Source organism: Ambystoma mexicanum, chromosome 5q, assembly GCF_040938575.1.
Source record: "Ambystoma mexicanum isolate Mex_15411 chromosome 5q, UKY_AmexF1_1, whole genome shotgun sequence".
Taxonomy (NCBI): Eukaryota; Metazoa; Chordata; class Amphibia; order Caudata; family Ambystomatidae; genus Ambystoma; species Ambystoma mexicanum.
The window spans coordinates 1,375,377,587-1,375,404,899 of NC_090933.1; positions in this window are offsets into that span (position 1 = coordinate 1,375,377,587).

Consider the following 27,313-nt stretch of genomic DNA (forward strand, 5'->3'; position numbering starts at 1 on the left):
TCTGAGCCCTGTCTTCCCCTGATGAACCCCACCTGGTCACCGTGGACCAGTTTCGGCAGGATCCCCTCCATTCGCCCCCCCAATCACCTTGGCCAGGATTTTTACGTCAATATTCAACAGAGAAATTGGGCGGTAAGAGGAACACTCCGCGGGGTCCCTGCCCTCCTTGGGGAGAACCACTATGATTGCCTCCATCATGGAGTCCGGGAGGGAGCCACCGCATTAAACACCTTCATCAAATGGGGGGAAAGGCTCGAACGGAACCTCTTATAGAAGTAGACCGAATAACCGTCTTCCCCCGGGGAAGTGCCCACTTTCATACCTCGGATCACACGTTCCACCTCATCCTCGGTCACCGGACCCTCCAACCCCTCTGCCATCTCTCTGGTCAGGGCCGGGATCTGTAAAGAGTTTAGGAACCCCTCAATCTCCGCCTCACCCCCATTGTATTCTGATGAGTATAACTTCTCATAGTATCGGCGGAAGGCCTCGCCAATGTGGGGTGTATCGTGGCCTACCTCACCCACCTCGTTCTTCACTGCCTTCACCAATCTACTTCTCTGAACCTCCCTCAGTTTCCAAGCCAGGATCCTGTCCGCCCTGTCCCCCCTTTCTTACTTTTGTTTGACCAGTTGGAGACTTCTCTCCATCTTGTGGAGAAGGAGATCCCCCAGCTGGAGCCTGTAGTCAGCCAGAGCGGCCACCTGAGCACGGTCCAAGGGGGCCGTGGGAGGGCCCCCCGGTTGGAGTTGGGCAATCTTCTCCCTCAAAACCCTTTCCTGGGTCTCCCTTTCCCTTTTTTTCTGGGCTCCCATTTTGATCAGGACTCCCCGAAGGGTTGCCTTGAAGGCGTCCCATAAGGTATGCGAACCTACCTCCCCATTATCATTGAGTTCAAAGAAATCCGTGATGGCCTCGAGAACCTCCTGGGCTAGGACCTCGTCTTTCAACAGGGAGTCGTTACACTTCCATCTCCCCCTGCGATCGCTTAACCCTCCCCTGGCTATAATGATGCGGACCAGATCATGGTCGGACCAGGGGACGGGGTCAACCCTGTGGCCAGAAATGAATGGGTGCAGGATCTCGTCCACCAGAATGTAGTCTATCCTGGAAAATGATGTGTGGACAGCTGAGTAATATGTGAAAGAAGGGGCGTCTGTTCTGGGGGTCGGAATCGTGTCCATCAGACCCAGTTCTGAGTTGACCCTTTGGAAGTTACGAGCCATGATCTCGTCTGCCGGCCTGGAGGGCTGGGGTCCAGCACCTTTCCTATCTCGGGCAGGATCCAGGACCTTGTTGAAGTCCCCCCCCACCACTACCGTGCCCTGTATGAAATGCTTGAGTTTATCGTTCACCTCCTCCCAAAATTGCGCTTGGCCCTCATTTGGGCCGTAGATAACCGCCAGGGTGAGTGGGGCCCCCGTAAGGACTAGCAGATAGCGGCCCCCTGGGTCTTTCAGCGTGGCCTCATTCTCAAAACCCACATTCCTTGCTACTAAGATGGTGACCCCCCTCTTTTTGCATTTGTGGGAAGCACTGAAGACCTCCCCGATCCCTCCTCCCGCATCTTGGGCTCCTTCCCCCATGGCCAGTGAGGCTCTTGCAGAGAGACAGATTTTCTCTGCAGACAGAGAAAATCGAGGTTTGCCCTTCTAAATTCCCTGCAAACCAGGGATCTCTTCGTAGGGGTGTTTAAGCCGCGTACATTAAGGGAGCCCACCCCCAGAGCGGGCAGACTATCAGCCATGATCTAGAATTTCCTCTCTCACGGTCAACTTCTTCCCAAAGCTCTTCCCTGCATGCTCCCTTTGGATAGCTTTTTGTTCCCCTGCGCCCCCCTCCCCTACCCCTCGGGTGGGCCTAGAACCAATCCCCAACTGCCCCCCTTCCCCAAACCCTAACTGAACAACCCCAACTTTTGTGTACCCCCCACCCCCCACCCCGGCGTCCAGCCAATTAGTTTCGCCATCATTGGCTTTTGGCCGAACCACCAGCCTGCCCTCCTCAGCCAGGAAGTCCACGTAAGAAGCTCATCCCCTTGAGCCCCCCAAACCCTCCCTTCGGCTGCATCCTGTGTGTGAACCCATCATACTTGCTGTTCGGTGGGACGATGTAAGTAGTGAAATCTCAGAATCTGTGCCCATCTCCGTCTTTCGCTGGGGAGGGGGTATTCATTTTCCTGAATTTCCTCGCGCCGGTGCGCCTTCTTCTTTCACCAGACGGGCCAGGGCCATTAGGTCTGCCATGCTCTGGACCCGTTGGGCCCCTCCTGGGGTTCGATTCCACTGTGTACTCCTGAATAGCCCCCCTTATGTCTTCTTCCGTAATCAGGGTCGAACGTTGGCTCATGTATTGAAAAGTTAGGGACAACGGGTAGCCCCATCTGTAGTGTATGCCCTTCTCCTTGAGCAGTTGCATGAGGGGGCAGCATATTCTACGCTTAGCCAGCGTGTAGGCCGAGAGGTCCTGGTATATGGAGACCGGGGCGTTGTTGTAGGTGATTTCTCTGGCCTTTCTGGCCTGCTCCACCACTTTCATTTTCTCTGTGTAGTAGTGGAACCGGACCAAAATCGATCGGGGGGATCTCGCCCTGCCCCCGCTCTATGTACCCTGTCGAAGGTGGGTTCAGATGTCCTCTCTTCTGCAAACAAGAGGGTGATGATCTCGCGCACCACTCGGGTGACGTCCCTCTCCGTTTCCCCTTCCATTTCGGGCACACCAAAAATTCGGAGGTTGTTTCTCCTCTCCCTGTTCTCGAAATCGTCCATCTGCCGAGACGTTTCCTCGTCCCTCTTCTCCAGGGCCTCCAGCCTCATGCATATTTGTACGTCCTGGGCTGCTGTTGACGATTGGTTGGTCTCGACCTGTAACAGTCTGTCCTCGACCTTGTCCACCCTTTGGTCCATTTTCTCAAATGTCTGGGCTATGTCGGACCGCATATCCCTGATTTCCTGTAAGATCGAGGCAAAGCCCCTTTCCATTGCAGCCGAGGACAGGGCTGGACCCTCCGAATGGGCCATGATCCTCTTGAGGCTCGTGCCCCTGCTGCCCCTTGCGATTTCCTGGAAGCGGTATCCCTGTAGGGCTTCCCTCCAGCTCATCTGGTGCTTCCCTGTGCTCTGCAGGCCAATGCTCCGCAATCCCAAGCGGGGGTGGGGAGTCCCCTCCGGCCCAGTCCTCGGCCACCCACACGGGCCGTCTTGGAGGGGAGTGTGCTGAAGAGGGGGAGGCGCGGTCCAGTCACCCCTCGCCCAGTTGAGAGCTTCACTGATGCCCCCTGGGGTGCGTTGTGATCAGGGGGGGCGGGCACACGCCCCGCCTGTCCTCTGGCGTGAGGGCCTCACACCCTGGTCAAGATCATCGTGCCAGACAGGGGCCTCCTCTGGCCTCCCTGAGAGGGGGTGATGACGCCTGGAGGGCCCTTGTGGCTAGGCCTGGTGGGTTTTTCTCGTTGGGCGGGGGTGAGAGGGTCCGAGGCTCTTACCCCCAGCCAGTGGGCTCTTGTTATAAAGATGGGGGGAAGGGGCCATCCCCGGGCGGGCACACGCCCCACCAGCAGCAGGCGGGGGCCTCACACCCGGGTATCCCCCACGTCGAGGTGCGCTGGCTCTGTGTCTCCAAAAGGGGGGGGCCGGGGCGTCCGACGAGACAAGGGGGAAAGGCGCGACAGCTCCCGCACCTGACCCGCGGGGGCCCGGCAACCCGGCCGAACCTTGTTCTCCAGAAAGTAGGGAGGTGGGGGGCCACCTCCGGGCGGGCACACGCCCCACCCTCTGCAGGTGGGGGCCTCGCTCCCGGGTAATCCCGAGGGCCGGTGGTGCAGTTTCCTTGTCTGGAGGGGGGCAGCGTGTTCCGCCAGTGCTCTGCGGCCCCAGCCGGCACCCTCCAGCGGTCCAGGGCCCCCCGCAGCCCAGCCGCCACGTCCCTCCAAAGGGCCGCGCCGGCCTGCGATTGAAGTCCCCGAGGGGGGGGCCAGATCCGCACTGTCCACGTGGGCCGAGGGGGGGCACCGGGCCCCAGAATCGCTGCGTCGGGCCTCCGGGCGCCGAGGAAATCCCCGACTTCCACCGCGCAAGGGGATCCTTGCACAATGCCGTCCGGGTCGGGAGGAGGGATGAAGGGCGGGGGGATCCCGTCCCGGTCCGCCGTGGTGTCTCCGGGCCGTCGGGGGGCCGGTCCCCGTCCAGGCTGGTCCTCCGATCCAGAGAAGGAGGCCGGTCGTGAGGAGGCGTCAGGCCGAGTCGTGGGTCTGAAAGGATGCTGAAGTGGTCTGCTTCTCCTTCGGCTCTGCCGTTGCCTAGGCCGCGCTCTGCAAGCAGCCCAGGAGTCCCGGGTCCTGATCTCCGGATCCCCAGGGACCCCGGACGCTGCTCTTTCACCTGGTGGGTACCCGGGGGGGGGTCGCCAGGCGAATCCGTTGAGGTGGGCCTGCCAGGGGGTCGGGGGGGCTCATTCCCCTGTGATAGCCCGGTCAAGACAGGAGCTTTGCACTCAGGCAGCCATTGCCTGTGCTCCCCCTGGTGGCCTCCGCAATGCTATATTTTATACGTTTCTCCTTATGAGGCAACAATGTTTTACAAATATGTTGAAGGGGAGTTGTTAAGGTGTTCCCCCACCCCGCGTTCTCGTACTCATATGACATGATTTTATTCTACATTAACGCTTGTAATTGTAACCTTGTCTTACCTGGCCCCGTAAGTTGGGGACTTCCGATCGTCCGCTGAAAAGCAATTATAGGAATGGTTCGGTCAAAATTTTTTATTGCCCCTACAGGTCGGCCATGTGTTTTTAAGCCTAAGTCGCTCGATTTTAGAAAAATGTCCTATGGACCTTACCCGAGTTTTCGTCCATTAAACGCACACGAAAACAGGCATCAGGGAGCTGCCATTTTGTGATAATCCTATCATTTCCCCCATCGCCCTGGCTGACCTGCTTTTGCGGCACTAAATCATATCCCTGCCCCTGAGCCTGACATTATCAAAACATTCATATTCCCCGCCTCTCTCCGTGACATTACTGTGCTGCGTAGGCAAACGCGCCCAGTCGTCTTCTACGCGACTTCACACAGAACCCGGAAACCAACACAGATCAGCTCACAACACAGCGCGCCACATTTCGGAATATCAAACTGTACTTTAAAATCAAACAGCAACACGGTAAATTTGGTAAAGTACATTTATTTGACATTAAATGTTTATAGAATATTCTGCAATTGCCATATGAACTCCGAAAGTCATTTATTTTCTTTTATCTCTATCCGCAAATCCTTAAAAAAATTTCATGAGTCACTCGCTGTTCCTTTATGGTACACAGGGTGTTGGTTTTCGTTCAAAGAGGCACTTTTGTCGCACGTTGAACCGCAAGGCTGTTCCATCAAGTAGGCACTAGGCCAGCGCAAAGGTTGATATGTTGCTTCTAGCCGCCAGTACCGCGTAAGGGCATATGGGCCCTTGGCGATCGTCCCATAAGATCATCGGAATGGTGCAGTTGTTTACATTAAGCTGCAGCTGGCGGCTGAAGAAACCGTCTGCCGGTGTCTGAAACTGGTGGCAGGGGCAAAAGGGAAGGATGTACCTATTTTGAAAACATAAAATTTATAATTAGTCTCGCCATCCGATCTTTATTAATATTATTCATTTTATTTATTACGGCCGAGCTGAAACTATTTGCTTTCAAGGATAGTGCAAAGGAGTATGTTCGGCTCTAAAATCAATGCGAAAACTAACGAAATAAATCGAGGTTGGTACACAATGAGAAACACTTTTTTGTCTACATGCGTGTGGAATGTGGACCTGCATGCCCATGTGCCCACTACAAGGACGATCCCAAAAACCTTTTCAAAGCTCTTCATTCATTCATTTATTCATGCATCCATTCATTAATTCTTCATTCCGGTATAAAAGCGTCTAAAGAGTTACTTACATTATATTTGCAATTTCCATTGTGTCTCTGCGTAATGCAGTCCGTAAATCCCACTGTGCTCTTGACAACTATTTTTCGTATACTGAACTAACATAAAACTCGGTCTAGTTTAAGAATTTTCTGCCTTATCGTCTCAAACGTTATTGCACTTCCCAACCCCCCCTTCAAATGAAGTTCTTTCTGCATGGTCCCTGTCTCTCAAGGTCAAAATACAATAGAACCTTATACTGCCAGTGCGAGTTGTGGGCCTCTTCAGGGCACGAGCTGAAATTCAAAGCCGCTGACCTTCACTAGAAATTAGCATACATTCTTTCTTTGCAACATCCCGTAGTAAAGCCATCTGAAAGAACTTGAAGTTTCGAATCCATCTATGTAGTGCACCTCAATGTGCAAATGCGAACTGGCTTCTCTCCCATCTGCAACGGCTCACTTGGCGCGTTCTAAGGCCCCAATTTTGTCCTCGTTGTCTGCAAGCTTTGAAGCCCCAAAGAACCATAACTATTGACACTTTTAATTTTTTGGGGAAGGTCAGGGAAAGTATAAAGTAACCGAGGAGTTGAGTTGAAAGTGAGATTTATTGTTTGTTTGTTTTATTATTTGCAATACCCAAGCCTCCCCTCGGTTAACAGTGCCCAGCATTTATAAGAAATTGCGAAAATGAGTTACATCAACAAAAATATATACATACACATATAGACAGGGTCAGCAATATGAGGTGAATAGAGAGAGAATTCAAAGATGACACCCAGGTAGTTCGGCACCCAGGATGGTGAAGGTAGGGGTTAGGGTTAGCGTACTTTGTATGCACACTGTACAATAAAAATTATTTACAAAAAGACAATCGTATTACAATTATTTAAACCGGGATTTGTACTTCACAACCAGCTCTCCTTTGGGTGGACACGGCACAGTGGCAATGTTGGGTGGCAATGGATCAGTGCTCTGCACAGAAACGTTCAAAATTCCATATCTGTGCTTCTCTAATACAGCAACAATAAGGCTTTTGACAAAGTTGAACTCCATTTCCTCATAGACTGGTTTGATCACCCATTGCTTACTTCTTTTTGAAAAGGCCTTAGTGTAGCGAGGCATCCTTACATTACCCTTAGTCCTAGATTGTTCACGGCCAAGATTCTCGTTATGGGCCAAGACGGCAAGTAGAGTCCTATGTCTCATGCCCTGTATGCTGAAATGCAAGCACTTTGGCCTGTGCTTTAGGCACATATTGTGGAACACCTCCAAATCTCCTGTGTGACAGAATTCTGTCAGTCCCCTCAAATCTCTTGATAGAGTTTTATCGAAAACAATCTTCTCAATGGCTTTGTGTGTCGGTAAAGATGGATTCAACCACTTCTTCTTCCGTGCCTCCACTGGGGATAAAGGGGCATGTTCACATTGGTGGAAATGTAGGTTTTCTGACCAGCGGTGCACGTTGGTACAGTGGTGCATCAGTGACCGCCATTTTTCAAGTAGTATTTCCACTGACCCTTCACAAGTTTTGGAGCTCCACCAAAGATGGTTGCTGATAGACTGGGACCACTCTGAAATACTTTCCAAACCTTTTTTTTCCCTGCATCTGAGATTTTCTTATTGATTGATTTAGCAAGATGCCATACGTCATATTGATGTTTAATATGTGGGAACTGCTCTCTCATTGTCTTGGCAATTGAAACGTGTCTGTCCGTGGCTATGAGGTCGATGTGCATTCCCCTCGATTGTAGATATTCCACTGATTTTATAAATCCTAGTTTCTCCATGGTCACGAGGATGTACATTGTGTTACCTGCACGACCACCAAACTCACAATTTTCTTACTATCCATGTCCTGAAAGTGGTAGGTGCAGTACTTGGCAGAAAATCCAGGGCTGTCGCACTGTCCATCGTCAGCTAGCCTGAATTGTTTGCCTTCGAATGTACTTGCTAGAGACAATTGTTCAATTTTCCAAGCATCACTAATGGCCGGAAACAGATAATCATGTTGGAATTTGTAGTACTGCGTTTTTTAAATAAAATGGAGTCCGACAAACTGAAAGAAAGTCTCTAACTTTCTAAAACTGGAGCCACTAAAAAGTGATGCAGCTGCACACAGTAGATTGCCTGCTGGCAGTTTCCCCAGCATCGGTTGTGCAGACCATGAGAACGTATGATGTAATCTACAGGCGGCATGTATTGTGTAGTTACTGCCTTGTTTTTGACGAGTCACATGAATCAATGGCTTCCCACATACTTTCCCTCTGACGGAATGCCCACATTTCAGCATACTTATAATATCCATCAAACAGCTGTCGAATGCTATGTATTTGCCCTCTTTCATTAGACTGTCATCCTGCGTCAAAGTTGTTTCGGCCTGTGACGTTGAGGACATATCACCACATTTGAAAGAAATATTGCTGCTATCAAGTTCTGATGCATCGGTGAATGCTGCTGCTGGTTCATTCTCTGTCATTTCAACATCTGCTACTTCAACATTGATGGGAGAACACAACAATGTTGACAGCTTTTTTGGTGGCAATTTTTTGGCGGGTGTAAATTGTGTGAATTGATCTGCGACTACTTCAGAGCTATCTTCAATACTTCCAGTATCATGTTGTTGCGGCGGTGCGGTCGTACTGTAGCAATGGTCCAATAAAACTTTGCTGGATTCTCCAGACACATTCATTTCATGTTCTGGCCATTGGACATGAGCATCCCGAGTCTCAACATGCCGCATCTGAATTAATAGTTCCTCCATAGTGTAAATGGTCTGGCAAGCAACATCTCTCATTCGCTTCACTGTCTGTGTATGTATAGTTTGTAGACCCACGGGTAACTAGAGGACAGATTGGAAAAGGGATTTTCAGTTTAAACACAAGATAAAGTATAGTACAATTGACTGGAAAAAAACATAAAATAGTCCCCAGCACAAAAAAATGTCTAAAGTTATGAACTGTTTGTAACTAACCTTATTTTGGTTTCTTTTCCTTACAACTTTTTTGACTCGACCTTCAACATCTGCACGCTGTTGCTCTGATACGTATCCGCATGTCTCCCCTTCCTCTTGCGCTGCAATGACTATATTTTCTGTATCCGCATAGACAGCACGGAATGAGGCTCCATCGACTCCCTGAAACATAGTATTTTCATTACTGTGTATCAAAATATTGTTAGCGTAAAACGCACGTGAGGACGAGCACACATGTACATCTCAATAGCCAAACACGATTTAAACATTGTGTGGAACAATCAAACGACAAGTATTCGAGCTCTGATGACCTAGTTCGATGGAGATGTCAGTATCCATACCTCTGGCTCTACATGGACTGCCACGAATGATTGTATTGAAGAGGAGGCATCAGCAACTCCCTGAAACACAGTACTTGCGTTAGTATGGTTTTCAATATCGTAAACATAACACACACTTGGGATCGACGGCACAGGTACATATAAAGAGATAACCACAAATGTTGCATTGTCTAAAAGAATCAAGGAATATTTAAAAATGATCAGATTTAATCGACTTATTTCTCCGATTTCTTTACATCTGTATCATCTAAATGGAATCTTGTGATTGTAGTGGAAGCTCCATCATCTCCCTGAAACACAGTACTTGCGTTAATAAGGAAGAAAGTATAGCAAATGGAATCACGTTATATGATCACGCTCGATGGAGCTGTCAGTATCCATACCTCATGCTGCTGAAGAATATCTAGGGCTGTTGTCAATGTGGTGCGGACTTCCAAAAGCTGTTGCGCCGATTCGTATCAGCATGGTCCCGCTTCCACCGGAATTACTTGAATGTCAGGCTCCGCATCAAGTGCGTGGGTTGCCGATTCAACAACTGCCTGAAACATAGTATTTGCATTAGTAAGGATTACAATATTGAAAACACAACACACGCTTGGGGTCCACCGCACAGGTACATATCAACGGCTAACCACAAATGAAACATGGTGTAGAACAATCAAACGACAAGTGTTCCAGTCCTGATGATCACGGTCAGTTGAGGTGTCAGTATCCATACCTTGGGCTGCTGAAGAACATCTAGGGCTGTTGTCAATGTGGTGGACGCTTCAGCATCTCCCTGAAAGACAGTACTTGCATTAGTATGACTGAAAACAAACACCAGGGGACGACAACTAAGCCCTGAGAACAGAATGGCTGGATTGTGGATGTTAGGCTGTGGCGGCGTTCCCCAAAGTGCTTTTATTTTGTGTACTGCAGAAGGAGAGGACTAACTGTGCTGCAGTCTGTAAAGAGCACCAAGTTTACCTATCTACACATATCGACGGCGTTTAAAGTGAACAGGTGAAAAGGATGCCTGGGGCTTTAAGCGCGAAAATACACTGGTCATTGACTTCGCCATACTGTGATCATGTGACGTTCTGCTGCCCTCATAGACACACCCATCACGCCCTTGCGGCGTAAGCCCTGAGGACAGAAGGGCTGGATTGTGGCTGTTAGGCTGTTTGGCGGCTATGGTGCTCGGTGGGAGTGCCACAAAACTTGCCACACATCTAGGACAGCTGAAGCCTACAGACCAAAAGGCTGTACAGTTTCCGATCACGACCACAGCTAGCTGGGGCAGCTTCTCCGTGTAGCTCGACGGACCGGGAGAAAGCATCAGTGATATCCAATTATTTGAGTAGCGGTGTTTCACGCTGAGTTTCAGTCAGCTGCAGGTAGCCAGCTGCCAGGTAAGACTTTTGATCATGGACACTCGGTCCTTAACTCGCCTTAAAGTGAAACAAACACTGTGTTGTCCTGGGAGCGAAATGCCTCTGAATTCGACGTCCGTCGAAGTAGACAAAACTTTTCTGACGGTCAACCCAGGGGTTGATCATAAGATCCGTGACTTGGGAGTGGGGAATGTGGAGAATGAGTCCGGCTAGCCGAGCCCCTATTCACAAGGTCCAGCGTCCCAAGTTCCATCGACACCTGTCACTCTCGAGTCCCCCCTCATTTCCCCTCCGCTCTCAAAAGTGCCTCCAGTCTCACTGTTAACCTCGAAAAAGAACCGAATGGATGGTTCCCTGCAGATGATAGCATCCAGCCAGCAGTGCCTAATGACGAGGCTAGCCCAGCTCCAGATGTTGCTGGAATAGCGGGAAAAGCAGAGACAAAGCTTCCCGGTAATGAAGCTAATGAGTGAGAGCGGATTGCTCGTCTAGATGTCCGATGCGATCTGCGCAGTGCGGAAACTACCAAACACACTCTGAACAAGCACGAATATATTCATCAAAACACACAACATGAGGATTGCTTAAAGGGAGAAACAGCCGTTCAGCCTGCACGCAAAATGAATTTTGACGCTTCAAGAAAAATCTTACAATCATGTGGCCCACCAGAAGGGAACAATGAGGAAGGAGAAGATTCCTTCTATTTCCCATTTGAGGTGACGGACACCGAGCTTCTGAACTCGGACTCCCTGCGCACTCAAAAAAACAGCAAAATGTTAAGATTTCATTTTCGGAAACCGGCTCTAGATCAATCTGTTGACCATACAGAATCACTTCTTCTGACCCAGACGAGCCATCCAATCATTAATCAACTGGTGAGCGATATAACGTGGAATTTGGACCCAACAAATATTGACAAATTAGTGGCCTTCAATAAAGAGAATATGCAAACAGGCATTGTACAATCCACTCCTTTGTTGAGATTGAACAACAATGAAACCGACTTACCCGTACGGGAGGCCAGACTTACTCTGAGGCTGCAAGCCGACTTCGAATCTATGAAGGCGAAGCTAGCAGAAAGCTACTCCAAAGATAAATACGGAAATAGCCACAATAACAGAATAATGTCGACTTCTGAGCAATTCAGCGCTCTGGAATCAGGAAACGCGAACCTCCAACAAAAAAGAATCCATCAGGAGCAAAATGAGAACGAAGCTGTTAGCTCGCCGAAATGGGAGAGGGGAGTCCTGGATCTCATCGGTGTCACGATTTCGGAGATGGGCGAGCCGAAAAACTGAGAGGAGTGACATCCCGACCAAAGTCCTTGATAAACAAAGGCAGAGACAATTCCCCAAATTGCTCCACTCCCCTTAATGCACACACAGTTGAATCTGTAGAGTCATGCCGTGGGAAGCAACTTTTGCCCCGACAAGCTGAACACTGCGATACCAACTGTCATTGTAAGGACACGGCGGCAAGTCCTAGGGAATCAATCACAGAAGCCAAATCTAATCTATCCGTTGCTGCGGCAATACAGATTCATAATAACGTTTTAGCGGCGACATCGCAGGCCCTAATACCTTTCATAAAATTATATGAAAGTGTGAATGAAACGTTGCACAACAATGGAGCGATAGTTGGACACTTAGCCGAAAAAATATCATTGATGGAACTCAATCTGAATTATCAGCAACAAAAAAGAACAAACGAATATATTGAGATGGAAGATGGATTCAAAAAAATATTTTGGCTAATTGAAAAAAATTCAATTGAAGCCAGGATCCAAATGGATGAGCTGATGAACTTTATGAAAAAGTCCTTCCTGAATGTAAGCCCAGCATCTCCAAACTTGGCTAACCCAGGAAGTGGCAGTCGTCAAGACTTAAGTCTCGGTGACCCGGCTGCATCACAATCAACACTAACCGGAAACAACGGCCCAGTTAGTGCACAAGTCAGCATACTCCATCAGGCACACTCTGACAAAGGCGCAACAAAGGCTACAAAAATGAAAGAAAGTGAAATAAAAACTGTTAACCACGAGAAATCTCAATCACACGTAGTAGAGGCCCCACAATCGAAAGAGGAGAAGCAAGCATGTGATGGCCTAAAAAGATCAGTCCCCCCCAGTATCTGGGAATTGCCAGCAGCGGCACCAAGCTGTTCAACTTCAAATGCGTCATTCGGAATCTTTTATGGAGGTGCAAAAAACCTCCAAATTGGAAAGAATCCAAGCTGCATCCAAGATGAAGGGCAAGGAGGGGTAGCAAACAGTGCCCAACATAAAAAAAGAAAGAAAAGACAAAAAATACAGTTATTACGAAGCAAACTTCAAATTCAAGGAAATTTATTAGAAACCTAACAACTCCCTCCATCTCGAAGGTATTTGCCCGAGAAAAACCTTTAGGAAAATCAACAAATAAACAACTGTCATTTCCCGTCTTGGAGCCAACAAAAGAGAATGACAACGGAAAAGAAAAGTTAAAAATACTCAATGACTCATCTCCGACAATGCAAGCATCTAAGCCAACAAGATCGAATCCAAATAAGCGGAGCAGAATCGTTTCAGACTCTAACAGCGACTCGACAATCGAGGGTCTCGAAGAACTCTGCAACTTGTCCACTTACTCACATGATGTAAGTGAAGAATGCAGTAGCGCATCCTACGACAACCTCTCCACTGATAGAATGAATTCTCAGGAACCACGTACTCTAAGCCACCAAAACAGATTCAAAACAAAACCGATTCAATTACGTCTCCCCGCAAAAATGGGTGCGAATCGTGCCCCAGCTTTTGCGAAGTTCGATAACCAAACAGATGGCAGAAAAATGGTTAATCCCTGCAACAGCAAGGGAAAGCTAGTTACAGTATTAAATCCAAAGCGTACCGCTGCTCAAAAACAAAAAATTGGAGATTCAACACTGAAGACCTCCACTTCTGGGCAACATCATACATCATCAAAAAAAATTAAATTGACAAACGATGACATCGATGTAAATCTGAATCGTGGCAACGTAATGCGCCTGTTGCACTCAGTGCCTCTACTAAGGACAATTACCTCTGATGACATTCAAATTGTTGAATATATCTCAGAAGAACGGGTTGACTGCGTATTGCTACACGTCAACTCCCAAGCAGTTAGAAGGTCACTGATGGGCGCAAAAGATGAAATTTTATGCCTTGGTTTTGAGATCTTGGAATATCTCGAGCCGACAAGACTGAATGGAGCAGAAGGCATTGATAGGCGAGAGTCCAAGAGCTCTCTGAGTCACCGGCGCGACCAGATTCGTAAGCACTTGAACTCAAACACGACTTCTGCCATGAGCAAAAGGACCATACAACAATCTGGAAAAAAACATTAACTAGACAATGATGGATTGGAAGCCGTCAACACTCTGATTTCGTGGAACACCAGAGGCTCCAGCCACTTATACAACAACTTCCCAGTGGACCTTTCAGATAATTTCGTAATATGCCTGCAGGAAACTTGGATGCGTCAACCGCCTCTAAATGATGGATATCAAATATTGATAAACCCTGCAAGTAAGAACATAAGAGGTCGCCCATTTTCGGGGCTATTGACGCTGATAAAAATAGGAACAAGCTGGGAAGTGGTGGATTCAACAAACCCAAACGGATATGTCCAGTCAACTCTACTTGAAAGAAAAACAAGTGGAGCTGAAAATGAGCATCACACATCTCAACATCTATTATTACTCAACGTATACTGGAACCCTGCAAAGATCTCCACAGGGGCATTGTTGTTATTCAATCAATAACACCAATAATCGACAAAAATCTGAGGAGTCTGAGGAGTCTCCAAAACCTCTGGATAATCGTGTGTGGTGACTTAAAAACAACTTGGTTCAATGGAAACCAACAGAAAAGCATTCTTCGCTGTCACGAAGACTTCAGGGATACCTCTAGAAGAGCACGATGGACCGAGGCAATGAAATCCAGAGATTGTACCATGGTCAATGGCAACGTACCTGGCGATTCCCCGCCACAAATTACGTGGGATTAAAGAAAACACTAGACTACATTTGGGTTTCGAACAACGTGATGCACAAAATTACCAACCTGCAGAAAACACTGACGAATAATAGTGATCACTACCCCTTGAAAATGTCCTGGCAACCTCGGTGTAAGCGCTTGAGTGGGACGTCCTGCACTCAATTAGAAGTGAACTCTGGCCGTAACAGGCTTAGGCTGAATACAAATCAGATCCGGCAACTAACTTCTGTTATTCACTCAGAAAACAAAGAAAGCTCAGAGTTCATAAATTATCCAGCAATCCTTCTAAATTTGAGTATGCACCCCTCAAAAAATCCTCCTCCAGTATCTAATCACAAACACACATGGAGCACCAGCTTGAATAGTGAAAAGAAGAAACTGAGGAAAGTCCTAAAAGATCTGCGATCCAGATTTGGCACCAACAATGCAAGTATAATCAAACAACATAAACAAAGGTACCGAAACTGGTTAATAGCTTTCGCACACCAGCGAGATCAAGAACGTGGTGAGGCGATGCTTTCCTTGATAAGAACACATAACACCAGAGATATTTGGAAAATCCTAAATCAAGACCACCTAAATCAAGCCGCAACCATGGCAAATGGAGTACCCGAGGCGGCATGGGTGAGTCACTTCCAGAAAGTATTCTCATCCCATGGTTGATTGACGGAGGAAGAAAACAACTCTGTTGACTCGGGCTGGGATACAAAAGAGACGGTGGAAAACATAATCTGTGCCATAGCAAATCTAAAAAACTCTAGAGCAGCTGGCCCAGATGGCATCATAAACATAATGCTAAAACAACATCCTTATGAATGGGCCAAGTTCATAGCCGAATTGTTTGTGATAATAGCAAAATCTAAGAAAATTCCATCATCCTGGTCTGAGGCAATAATCGTCCCAATTCATAAGAAAGGCAATAGGGAAGTCCCTGCCAATTACCGACCAATTGCCTTACTGGATACCATTGGAAAAGTATTTGCAGCCTTCTTACAGAAAAAAATCTCAGCTTGGGCCCTTCAATTTGAGCTAAACGACGTAAGGCAAACCAGTTTCACCAAGGGAGTCGGAAATGAAAACAATCTTTCCATACTGAACCTCCTGAAACTAGAAACCCTGCGAAGAAAAGAAAAACTGTTTCTCGCATCTATAGACATGCAACAAGCTTTTGATGGAATAAATCGGGCAAAGCTCTGGGGAAAGCTGAAGAAATGGAACTGCCCAGATAACATACTAAATCCCATAAGGCCCTGCATGATTTAACCTCTATAAGAATTAGGCTAAACGAAAATGGCGACCTCTCTGAACCGATTGCAACAAACAGGGGAGTGAAGCAAGGCTGCCCACTGGCAGCGGTTCTTTTCAAACTATACATCGCGGATGTGTCTAGAACGCTAGAAAAAACGAATTGCTTCCCATCCAAAGTCAACGGCAATTTTGTAAGTTGTCTGATCTATGCAGACGATCTTGTATTGATCGACAAAACGCAAATAGGCTTACAGAGGTTATTAAATACGCTGAACATATACATGTTGGAAAATGACCTGAAGATCAACGTGGAAAAAACAAAGATACTGAAGCTCGGCCTCGTTGAGGGTCACAGAAATAAGAACTTCAAGTGGACAATAAACAACGTCCCGATTGAGGTAGTGAATGTGATCCGCTATTTAGGTATATCCTTCAGCACGTCAATAAGAGAACGGAGTTGGGTGACTGAACTTGAAAAAAGAATCAAAACATTAGCTCTACAAGGAGCTAGAATTCACTCACAATATGGGAAATTTTCTTTGATTCCAGTACGAACCTTCTACTTACAAAAGGTGATACCAGCAATAACGTTTGGAGCCGAGTCAGACTGGAACATTGACTACAAGATCTGGTCAAAATTTGAAGGTCTGTTTTGGCGACGTGCGCTACGACTGCCTAAATACTTATCAGTGACAGAAATCCGTCATGAATTGGGACTGGAGCCTATGTATGGAACAGTCATTTGGAAATCGATGGCTTTGTTGCAAAAGATGTCAATTGAAAAGCCAGAACCGGCATTTAAACTGTTTAGCTCACAAAAAAACCCAAACATGGAAACCTTACAGGAACTGTGGTCTGAAAAAGTAAAAGCAAATATGCAAGCCTCAAATGTCACCATGGAGACCCTATTAGAACGTCCTCAAAATGCCAAAAAAAACTGAGGCAATGGCTATGGATTGGCTATGGATTGGCAACTTGGAAAAATATCACAAATTAAAGACCGCTTTGGATTTGGGGCTGACTTCGAACAAGCTAGACCAACTGCCTAAATATCTGAGTAAATTCCTGTCTCGTTATCACAGAGATGGTTTTCTGCATCTAAGAACAAACATTTACAAGACCAGGCAATCATGTTTTGTCCGGCACATCGACAATGTAAAGGATCCTCTCTGTAGGTTCTGTGCGAATCATCTGGAAACGACAAAACATATGCTGACCGAATGTCATTTGCTTAAAGATCTAAGAACTCTACACCTGTTTAAGTTCGCTCCACTTACTGACAGTATGGATGAATTGTGGTTGCGAATTTTAAGTGGGAATTCAGTTCACCTGACTTGTGCAGTTATAAACTTTCTGGAGAAAACGGTAACCTGAATGGCCTCTGGATCTTCGAACTTTGACAATTCACAAATGTGAAATGAAGAGACCGATGAGGAAAGTTGATAATAAAAGTTGTAATAAAAGTCTGTAAGAAACTAGATATTACAAATAAAAAATAAAAAAATTAAAAAGTATATCAATTGGAAAGCACTAACCAAACAATTGGTAAAATAATCACACGATACATACAAACTATTACTTGACATGCATAAAACAAGTCTGTAGCGGAATAGCCAAGTATGATTACCTGATACGTGCTAGAAGTGGTTGATAACTGCAAGCACGTCACGGATGTAGAATGTTCTTGCTTCAGATTCAAGGGATAGTCAAGAAGTTGTAAAGGTTAATTATTGTTTGATAATGAAATGGCAATATTTAAAATTGCCAAGTAAGGAGACAGAATACTTGAGTAATATGCAATATAGCACAGATCCCTGTGCCCATATATAGATTTCGTTTGTGGGTTATGAAATATAAAAATAATTTGTATTTGTATTTTATTTATTTATAACGCGCAAACCAACAGGCCCGGAGGCATCAGGGCGCAATTTTTACAAGGTTACAGATATGCAGGTATAACAGAGAAACATTAAACATTTACACATGGGATCCGATATGCAGGTATAACACAGAATCCTTATATACATTTACAAGAGGATCTTATATACATATGTACAGTAGTTTCAGTGCCGATAGGTGATAGTAGCGGTCGGCAAGTCAGGGTAGGTCAGGAGGAAGCGCGAAGCCGGCCTTAAAGCTGGTTGAAAAGCCAAGATCTAGTATTGGCTTTGAAGGTATTGAAAGAGTCTTGCGCTCTAATTGAAACAGGGAGGGAGTTCCATAACTTGGAAGCTAAGACGGGGAAACTTGAGCCCCCTGCTTTTTGCAATTTAAATCTGGGGATCGCTAGACAGTGGGATTGGGCTGTCCTTAGAGGTCGGGAGGTAGAATGGCGCGACAGTCGACTACCAAGGTAGATCGGGGCTTTGTTGGCTAGGCATTTGTGTGTAAGGGCGAGTGTTTTGAGTGAAATTCTCTGTTTGACAGGTAGCCAATTTAACTTACTTCTGGTTTCTGTGATGTGGTGGTGTCGGGGAATGTTTAAAGCGGCACGAATGGCGTTGTTTTGTGTCGTTTGAAGTCTGTTCAGGTTCTCTTGGCTGGTGCCAAGATAAAGAGCACTGCAGTAATCAATTTTAGCCATAATAAGGGTTCTCGCTAGCGTAACGCTGTTAGACGTAGTGAGGAATGGTCTGCAAGCTGCGATAAGTTTGCATGTGTATGCAGACGCAGATCTGACAGCATTGGTTTGTCGGGTTAATGAGAGAGTGGCATCAAGGTAGAAACCTAACGTTTTGGTATCTTTTGAGACACGAATGATATTACCATCTATGTTGAATGACTGATAGGACGGCTCTAGTCTGCTCAGGCGTTGTGCAGTGCCCAAGATCAGGAGCTCCGTCTTGTCATCATTCAAGCACAACTGATGTTGGGCCATCCAGGCTTGGATGACCAAGTAGACGTCGTTAAGGGCCTTGGTGTCACCTAGATAATCACCAGTGATGGGGATGAGTATCTGGGTGTCGTCCGCATAGTTGGTATAGGAGACACCCAGATAGTCAAGCACATCAAAGAGTGGTTTCGTGAAAATGTTATAGAGTGTAGGTGACACACAAGATCCCTGAGGAACGCCACAGTAAATCGGGGAAGGGTCCGCGGCTGCGGATGGGGCAAAGACTCTCATGGATCTGTTGCTCAGGAAAGATTTGATCCAAGCCGCAGCCGAAGAAGAGAAGTTGGCAGCGGAATGGAGGTGCTCGCACAGGATCTGATGGTTGACCAGATCGAATGCGGCTGAAAGGTCGAGAAGTAGTAGCATTGCTAGTTTGCCTTGATCCTTTAGAACCTCGATTTGAGTTTTAAGGTCTAATAATGCGGTCTCTGTCCCGTGTCTGGGGCGGAAACCAGATTGTCGTAGACCTAGCGAGTTATTAGTTTCCAAGTAATTTTGGATCTGAAAGTATGCGGCACGGTCTAGGATCTTGAGCAGAAATGGTACAGTGGTGATAGGTCGGAAGTTAGTGGGAATGTTAGGGTCTAGGGAAGGTTTTTTAAGCAGTGGGATAACCCAAGCGTCCTTCAGATTGTCCGGGACAATACCTGTTTGAAAGGAAGAGTTGATGAAGGCCGTGATGAATGGGGCCAACTCATGCGCTGAGTCCTTGATAGTAGGGGCTGGGCACGGGTCACCTTGGCAGTTAGTTGGCTTAATTCTAAGAATTATATTTTCTACCTCTGCCACGGTAAGCGGAGAGAATGCGAATGGTGTGATATTGGCAGAGTCTGGCAAGGGGGCCTTAGTGAGGGAAAGAACGTGGTTGTCGCGCTTCAGGCTGTCCTGTTTATCTTTGATTTTGTCTTGTAGTGTGGAGATTTTATTTAGTAAGGCTGCTTGGATGTTGGCACACCATTTACTATCTTTCACGCATGTGTCAGGGGGGGCGACTGGAGTTTCAAGCTCTCTTAGGATTTTAAAGAGTTCCTTGGTGTTCGAGTCGGCTTGTATAATGCGGTTGTTGAAGGATTCCTTTTTTGCCGTGATGATGGCATCTTTGTAGGAGAGTGAGGCTAGAAGGAAACTGTCTTTATGCTCGTCTGAGGGGTGGCTTTTCCATCGATTTTCGGCACAGCGTTTAGCTTTGCGGAGCAATCTTAACTGTGGTGTGAACCATGAATTAAGATAAGCTTGAGGTTTAGCCTTTCTAAGTTTGAGAGGTGCTATACAATCAATGGCAGTTCGCATTGTTTGGTTGTAGGTGTGTGCTAGTGAGGTTGGATCAGAGTAAGAGTTGGTGGCTGTGTTAAGGGACGGGAGTAACAATGGGAGGAGTTTCTCCTTGGTTATATCTTTTTTGCTTCTAGTTGGGAGTGCTGGGGCTAATGGTGACGGGATTCGTGGTGTGGCTTCAATGTTGAAAGTTATAATGTGATGGTCGGACCATAGACAGGGGGTATTGTTAAGGACCTTGATATTGCAATTGGAGCCAGCTACCCAGTCAAGTGTTCTACCTTTAATATGGGTAGGCTCTTGGATGTATAAGGTAAGGCCGAGGTCAGATAGAGCGATCTCCAGGTCAGAGGCCACAGGATCTTTTAAGTCACCAAGACCTAAGTTGAGGTCGCCTAGGATGATTGTTTGAGAATTGTTCTTTGTATTGTTGAGGAGGAGAGTGGAGATTTCACTGACAAAGGTTGGTGCGGGTCCTGGAGGTCTATAGATTAGGTGCATGGTGGCTGTTTGGTTAGGTGTGAGTGCTAGTTTGACAGACAGCAATTCAGCTGATGTGAGTTTGGAATCAGGTAACACTCTTAGGTCAAGAGTATTTTTATGGATGAAGGCCACACCGCCGCCTTTGGAAGAGGCGGTGGAGCGGTCACATCGTGTGATGCCGTAGTTCGGTGGTAGGGCTAACGCTAGTAAGGGGCCAGATGCGGCATGAAGCCATGTTTCGGAGATAGCTATGAAGTCAAGGTCAGACGTGGTGATGAGGTCAGCTATGTCAAGTGCGTGTGCAGTGAGGGATCTAGCATTAATAAGGGCACCTTTGAACATGGGCAGTTTAACCTCGGAGGTGGTGGGTTTGCATGTGGTGGCAGTTGACAGAGATCCAGGAGAGAGGGGGGTTTGTTTCCTGGAGATGTGACGGATGTGGCGTAGGCGTAGGCGGAATCTGGTGCCTAGTCTCTTATTTCTAAGAGAGAGGGGGCAGGGTTGGTTAGGTGTAGGTTTCCTAGCAAAGTGATCCAGCCATAAAGCTGGGTCGTTGAGGTATTGGTTGGTATGGCCTACGGCGGGTGCTGCCGGGCTCATTCTAGGTGACGCGAGAGGTCGTGGGGATGCCATGCTGGTAGAAGGCTGGTCCATTTTAACCCAGAGTGTGGAGGTTGTTACCGTAGGTAGCTGGAGAGCTTGGGCAAGTCGAAGGGATAGTGTGTAGAGTAATGGAAGGAGTACACTGACGTGCATGATGACAGTCCTGGACACCTAGGTGAGAGAGAAGAGCTAGGTGGCACAGCAACCATGTACATAGACAGTGGTCACCTAAGATCAAATTGGCAGTGAAAGGCAAGGGCCATAAGACTAAAGGCACAGCATGAATCAGGGCAAAACACAGTCAGTTGTGGTCTATTGGCGACCATAAGGCACAACACAATGTAAGCAAGCAATGTAAGTGGCAGCTTCAGAAGACATCTTCATATTCTAATCCCTAAATACGTATATATCTATAGTCCATAAATACTAATTTGAACTGCCATTACCTTCTAATAATGAAGAACCTGGAGCGGAAAGGGCAAAGTTCCTGGCCCCTGGCTCCTATGGCTCCGAACAGGCACCCAACAGGCCTTAGTATGGCCTTCGTCATGGCCGGCGTTTCCGCCTGCCGGCGTATGCAGGCCGAAGAAAAGTGAAGATTCGGCCTCGTTGTGGCGCCGCGATGCGCCCGGAATTGCGGGGTCAGGCGCTCCAATGGGACAAGGTCAGGCAGGCCTTGCTCCGTGTGCCCGCACTCCTGGGGCTGGATTCTGGCTTCGGGGGGGGTGCGAGGGGCTCCTGCCCTCTGCCCTTGTTGCAGGCAAGTGAAGTGGAGGTAATGGGCACCCAACAGGCCTTAGTATGGCCTTCGTCGTGGCCGGCGTTTCCGCCTGCCGGCGGATGCAGGCCAAAGAAAAGTGAAGATTCGGCCTCGTTGTGGCGCCGCGATGCGCCCGGAATTGCGGGGTCAGGCGCTCCGATGGGACAAGGTCAGGCAGGCCTTGCTCCGTGTGCCCGCACTCCTGGGGCTGAATTCTGGCTTCGGGGGGGGGGTGCGAGGGGCTCCTGCCCTCTGCCCTTGTTGCAGGCAAGTGAAGTGGAGGTAATATTGATAAATGTCATTATTCAAAAAGCTATACACTCATATCAATGTCGAAAGTATTACAAATTGGAAACAACACCTAAAATATCAATGAATCCATTCGGCTACCTACACACTACCGCAAGGCCTAAAGCTAAAAACGGACACTTGACTCACCAGTGGCGGATTGTGGATGAATAGAGTGGGAATACCGTTTGCAAGCAATTTTCGTGTCGATCGCTGTTTGTTATTCTTTGTTACCCAAGATGTGGTGTACATGTTCGAGGGAAAGTGCCGGCTGCAGATGCGGTATCGATCACCCCTCTTGTCCTCAAAGACTTGTTGGACTCTACTTTCCAGCTCATCCAGTGGCTATCCGCAATGTCTGACCCATTCTCTTATTCGATCAACAGTTTTAGGGAATACATGCATTGTAGTGCCTTCAGATTTAGCATGGGTCTTTGAAGGGCAACCGCTAATCGAACAGGCAGGCATTGTTGAAAATTCTGAAAAGTAAATATCAAGATTATTATAAAACCTTGATGAATAAAAATGTCATAAAAAAGTAAATGAACCATACCATGCTCAAGGCAAGGTTTGTTTTGGTCGCTGGAACTATACCAGTTCGTCATGTGCGGCTTAGTATTTGCATAAGTTACAGACATTTTTTAAATTATGTGACTAAACTCTGAACATGTGACTCGTCCCTTGGATGTTCTGTCTTGCACGAAAAGGAACCATGCTTACATTATAGACTGGACCCCCGAAGGATGCAATTCGATGACAGTTGACACAGATGAAAATAAATAGATCTATTGATAGCATAACAATTGAAACTCAAGTCAATAGCAATGAGACCAATGACCATAGCTCTATTGGGTACTGTAATAGCAAATAGATTGAAATGTAAAAATGACCGAAATATGACTAGGATACATGGCCTTACCTTGACCAACAAACAGTTGGATTCAGCAGGCTGAGCAGTATGTTGCAGGAGAACAGGTAGATGGCCACAGGTAGCACACTGACGAGTTTGCTCGAAGTGGTCACAGATAGCACGGCGACGAGCAGATTAGCATAGATCTCAGTGCTTCTCAGGTAGAAGGTTCAGGAGTTGACTTGCAAAGCACAAAGATGTTCTCATGAGACATATCAAGTGGTTTATAAAGTATTAGAAACAGGGGTGTGTTTGTGAATGAATGACGTGTGTATGTCGTGGTATTATGTTTATTGCAGGGGGCGGCCTGCCTCAGGAGAGGCCTGCCTGGAGACACGGGGTCTGAGGAGGCCATGTGAGCGATGGCCCCTGGGCGTGGGACACCTTTTGAAGTGTACATGGCTGTTTGGCACCTTGGCCATTTGCGCCAGTCACAGCCCCCCATGCCAGCGCTCATCCCCGGGTGCGAACCGCCTTTGATAGAGGGGTTGGGATGGATGGGCCTGGGGCGTGCAGATAAGGCACAGGAAGACTGCTGAATGGAGACACACTTATGTGGATTGCAGGGGGGCGGCCTGCCTCAAGGGAGGCCTGCCTGGAGACACGGGGTCTGAGGAGGCCATGTGAGCGATGGCCCCTGGGCGTGGGATACCTTTTGAAGTGTACATGGCTGTTTGGCACCTTGGCCGTTTGCGCCCGTCACAGCCCCCCATGCCAGCGCTCATTCCCGGGAGCGAACCGCCTTTGATAGAGGGGGTGGGATGGATGGGCCTGGGGCGTGCAGATAAGGCACAGGAATGCTGAATGGAGACACACTTATGTGGATTGCAGGGGGGCAGCCTGCCTCAGGGGAGGCCTGCCTGGAGACACGGGGTCTGAGGAGGCCATGTGAACGATGGCCCCTGGGCGTGGGATACCTTTTGAAGTGTACATGCTGTTTGGCACCTTGGCCGTTTGCGCCCGTCCCTCGCCCTTATGTGATGTTAACTTTGCATGACATTAGCGTAGATGGGAACACTGAGCAGGACACAGGGCATCCATTTTTGTACCCCCTTTCCACTCCATTTTGGTGACCAGGCCTCACTGCGATAGTACAGCGCGCAGAGCACATGGCCCACAACCTCGTTCCCACTCTGACTGGAAAACTCCAGAGGTATTTGCAACAGCTAATACATGTAACACATCACTCTGAGATCACGGTCCTGCATGTGAACCGGCCTGAACCAAGCACATGGCTCGTTCATCTCCACAAACGTGTCCTTGCCCACGCACCCTCGACAGTGGAAAGTTACTGCCATTCTGACCCTGTGTCCCTGCAAGGTATTCTCTTCATGTGCCAGACCACTGACCATGCCATGATGGCCACCTAGCAGATCCCCAACTAGCATTAGACCCCTACTGCAGTATATCATTGCCTATCAATAACAAATGCCACATACCGGAGATTCTTGTGAGCACAGACCCACACTTCAAACACTGTATTATAGTGGTCAAGACCCTTGACCTAAGGCCTGTATAATCCAATGTTCATTGATAGTATTGATATATGTTTGACTTTTATAGAGACATAACCGACTGAAAGACTTTGAACAAGTGTTATTTAGTGCATGCATTATTGATAATATATTATGTTAGCTTAGATAGTGACCACCCCGCTTCACAGTGACCTGAACTTCACCCATTCCGAGCACAGGTGTCTGACGTCCATCCTTGAATGGAGACACACTTGATTGATTTAAAAAATCGAAACAACCATTGTTAAAATATATGTGGTGTTTTATTTTGTAGCTTATTTTGATGACACAAAAATACAAAAGTTTACACATTGTACAGTTCAGGTTGCAGCACAGCGAGAGAAAATCCCCTGTACTGACCGCTGTCACTCGGGAACGTTTCTCTTATGGCATAAATGGCACAGGCGGGTATCACTCTTCGAACGCGGTGTCCAAGCCTCCCGTGAAGCCACCATGTAAAGGAACGATAGGCCACCAGCCTGTACCACCTGTGAAAAGGAATGAAACAAACTGTTTTTAAATGACCAAGATAAGTTTGATAAACGTTTGTTGTCAATGACAATTCTTGTAACTAATGGCATTCTGCTCGGACAAATGCTATCTAGACACTGCACACTATTGAACGACTTCCATGCGTTACAATGATATGTAGATGTAATTTTGGATATAGGAGACAACCATGAAATAGGAGTGGCATGACAAGCAGAGTATACTTACTCGTTACTCGGATTACGAGGACGAACAGTTGTGCGAAGTTCGTGCATAAGCACCATCATTATCTTCAACACGGACCGTGTGAGGCAGGCTGCCCTGAAGTCTGGCAGCTCGGTGATGCATTGCGGTCGTGGCTCGCCTTCCGAAATGTAGGCCACGCATCCCGAGTTTTCACAGCAGCAGCAGTTCTCCTCCTTGGTCGGCATTAGCTCGCACCGATTGCATGTGCACCAGGTGGAAACACCGTCCATGCTACTAGGTCCAGTGTCTTCATCCGTTGATTCGTCCTGCCAACTGCTGTCCGAAGCTCCATCGTTTTCGCCTGTTTCCCTTTCCAGTAGTTCCTCCTCGGTATACTCGGGCTCGTACATGTAGGGCATTATTGTATCCATTGTGTGTTGCACAAACTAAAATAATTGATAGCAGTGGTACTGGTATCTGTCCACACGGGCTACAAGCAACGAAGGTAGCTGACCAGAGCACAGAAACGAGTCACAGAATACTCAAAGCAACACAGAGAGAGGAATGGAATCGAAAACCTGCTGCTGTGTGTTGTGAAATGGTCTGTTTATACTTATTGAGGAAAGAGGCGTCCTGCCATTTCCATGGCGACACGTCATTAGCTGAAGCGCAGCGAATGTTGACACGAGACGTGCTTTGGCGTTGTGAAATTGGCGGTACGCGTCTGCTGATGACAGGCTCAGGGGCGGGGGATATGATTTAGTGCCGCAAAAGCAGGTCAGCCAGGGCGATGGGGGAAATGATAGGATTATCACAAAATGGCAGCTCCCTGGTGCCCGTTTTCGCGTGCGTTTAATGGATGAAAACTCGGGTGAGGTCCATAGGAAATTTTTCTAAAATGGAGCGACTTAGGCTTAAAAACACATGGCCGACCCGTAGGGGCAATAAAAATGTTTAACCGAACCATTCCTTTAAGTTCACAAATATGCAACTCTTTCTCTCCTGTTTTTTCTCTTTTTAATAATACTAGTACGGCCCCCTTTGGCCGCGGTACACGAAGCCCACTGCAGCTGCGTGCCCTCGAGGACGTGCTTGTACAGCCGCCCCGCCTTCACCTTCCACCTTTCGACCACCGCGCTCAACGTGACTGGCGTTCTCCGCGCGCAGCCACACTCCCCCCCTCGCTCCGCACTAATTTGGGGGGTGCTTGTGCCCCGTGCACACACTGCCCCTTTACCCCTCCTATTCTGCCCCTCTCCCTGCTGTTTTGCCCTCTGTCACTTCCTTTGGCAACTCGAGCGAAACATCAGGCAGCCACAGAGTTCTATGATGCCCTACGGTGACGTCACTAACTAATACCGGTAAGAACTTTTTAATTAAAATCACACAATTTACTTCCCTTATAACCCTGTCAACCCCACAGCTGTCTTCTCGTTTCCCCTGGAACAAGGAATTCACAAATATAATTCTTATAATTGAGCTGCGCATACTGCGTCGCCTCGCGTGTGATCCACTCCCCCCTGGGGAGCTTTACCAGTCAATTATCTTCCGCACTCGGCAAACTCTCTAGCTACCTCCTACGGGAAAATGTTATCTATCTAACAAGTTTCAACACTCAATTAGTAGGTATCCGCATCTATTCATTGACCTAAAACGGCAACTCATAGGAAATCCACACCCCTTCATACATGTGCGCTCGATCCAAACAAATCAGGCTTTTTAGCAATCTCGTATGGAGCCGTTAGGCTCCACCCACCTTCCATCGCGGCGCGGCAGAAGACGGCCCTTGTGCCTGTCGTAACCGCCACCCGCCCACCTTCCGTCACCTGTTATTCAAATCCTCAGTACACGCTGTACGTACCCCACCACCCTTTCAATTCCTCCCCCCTCCTGCACAATTTACATTGCTTGTTGGTTGCGCTATGCTTACCAAGTTCCTTCGGTGCGGGGCCGCTCGACTGTGGGCACCCCTCCAAGCGGCTCGCCACCACCCCTCGTCTGGACTCTTCCAGACACTCACCAACCACGGGCGGGATACTTCTCAATCGGCTCCCGGGGGCCAATATCCGGATTGC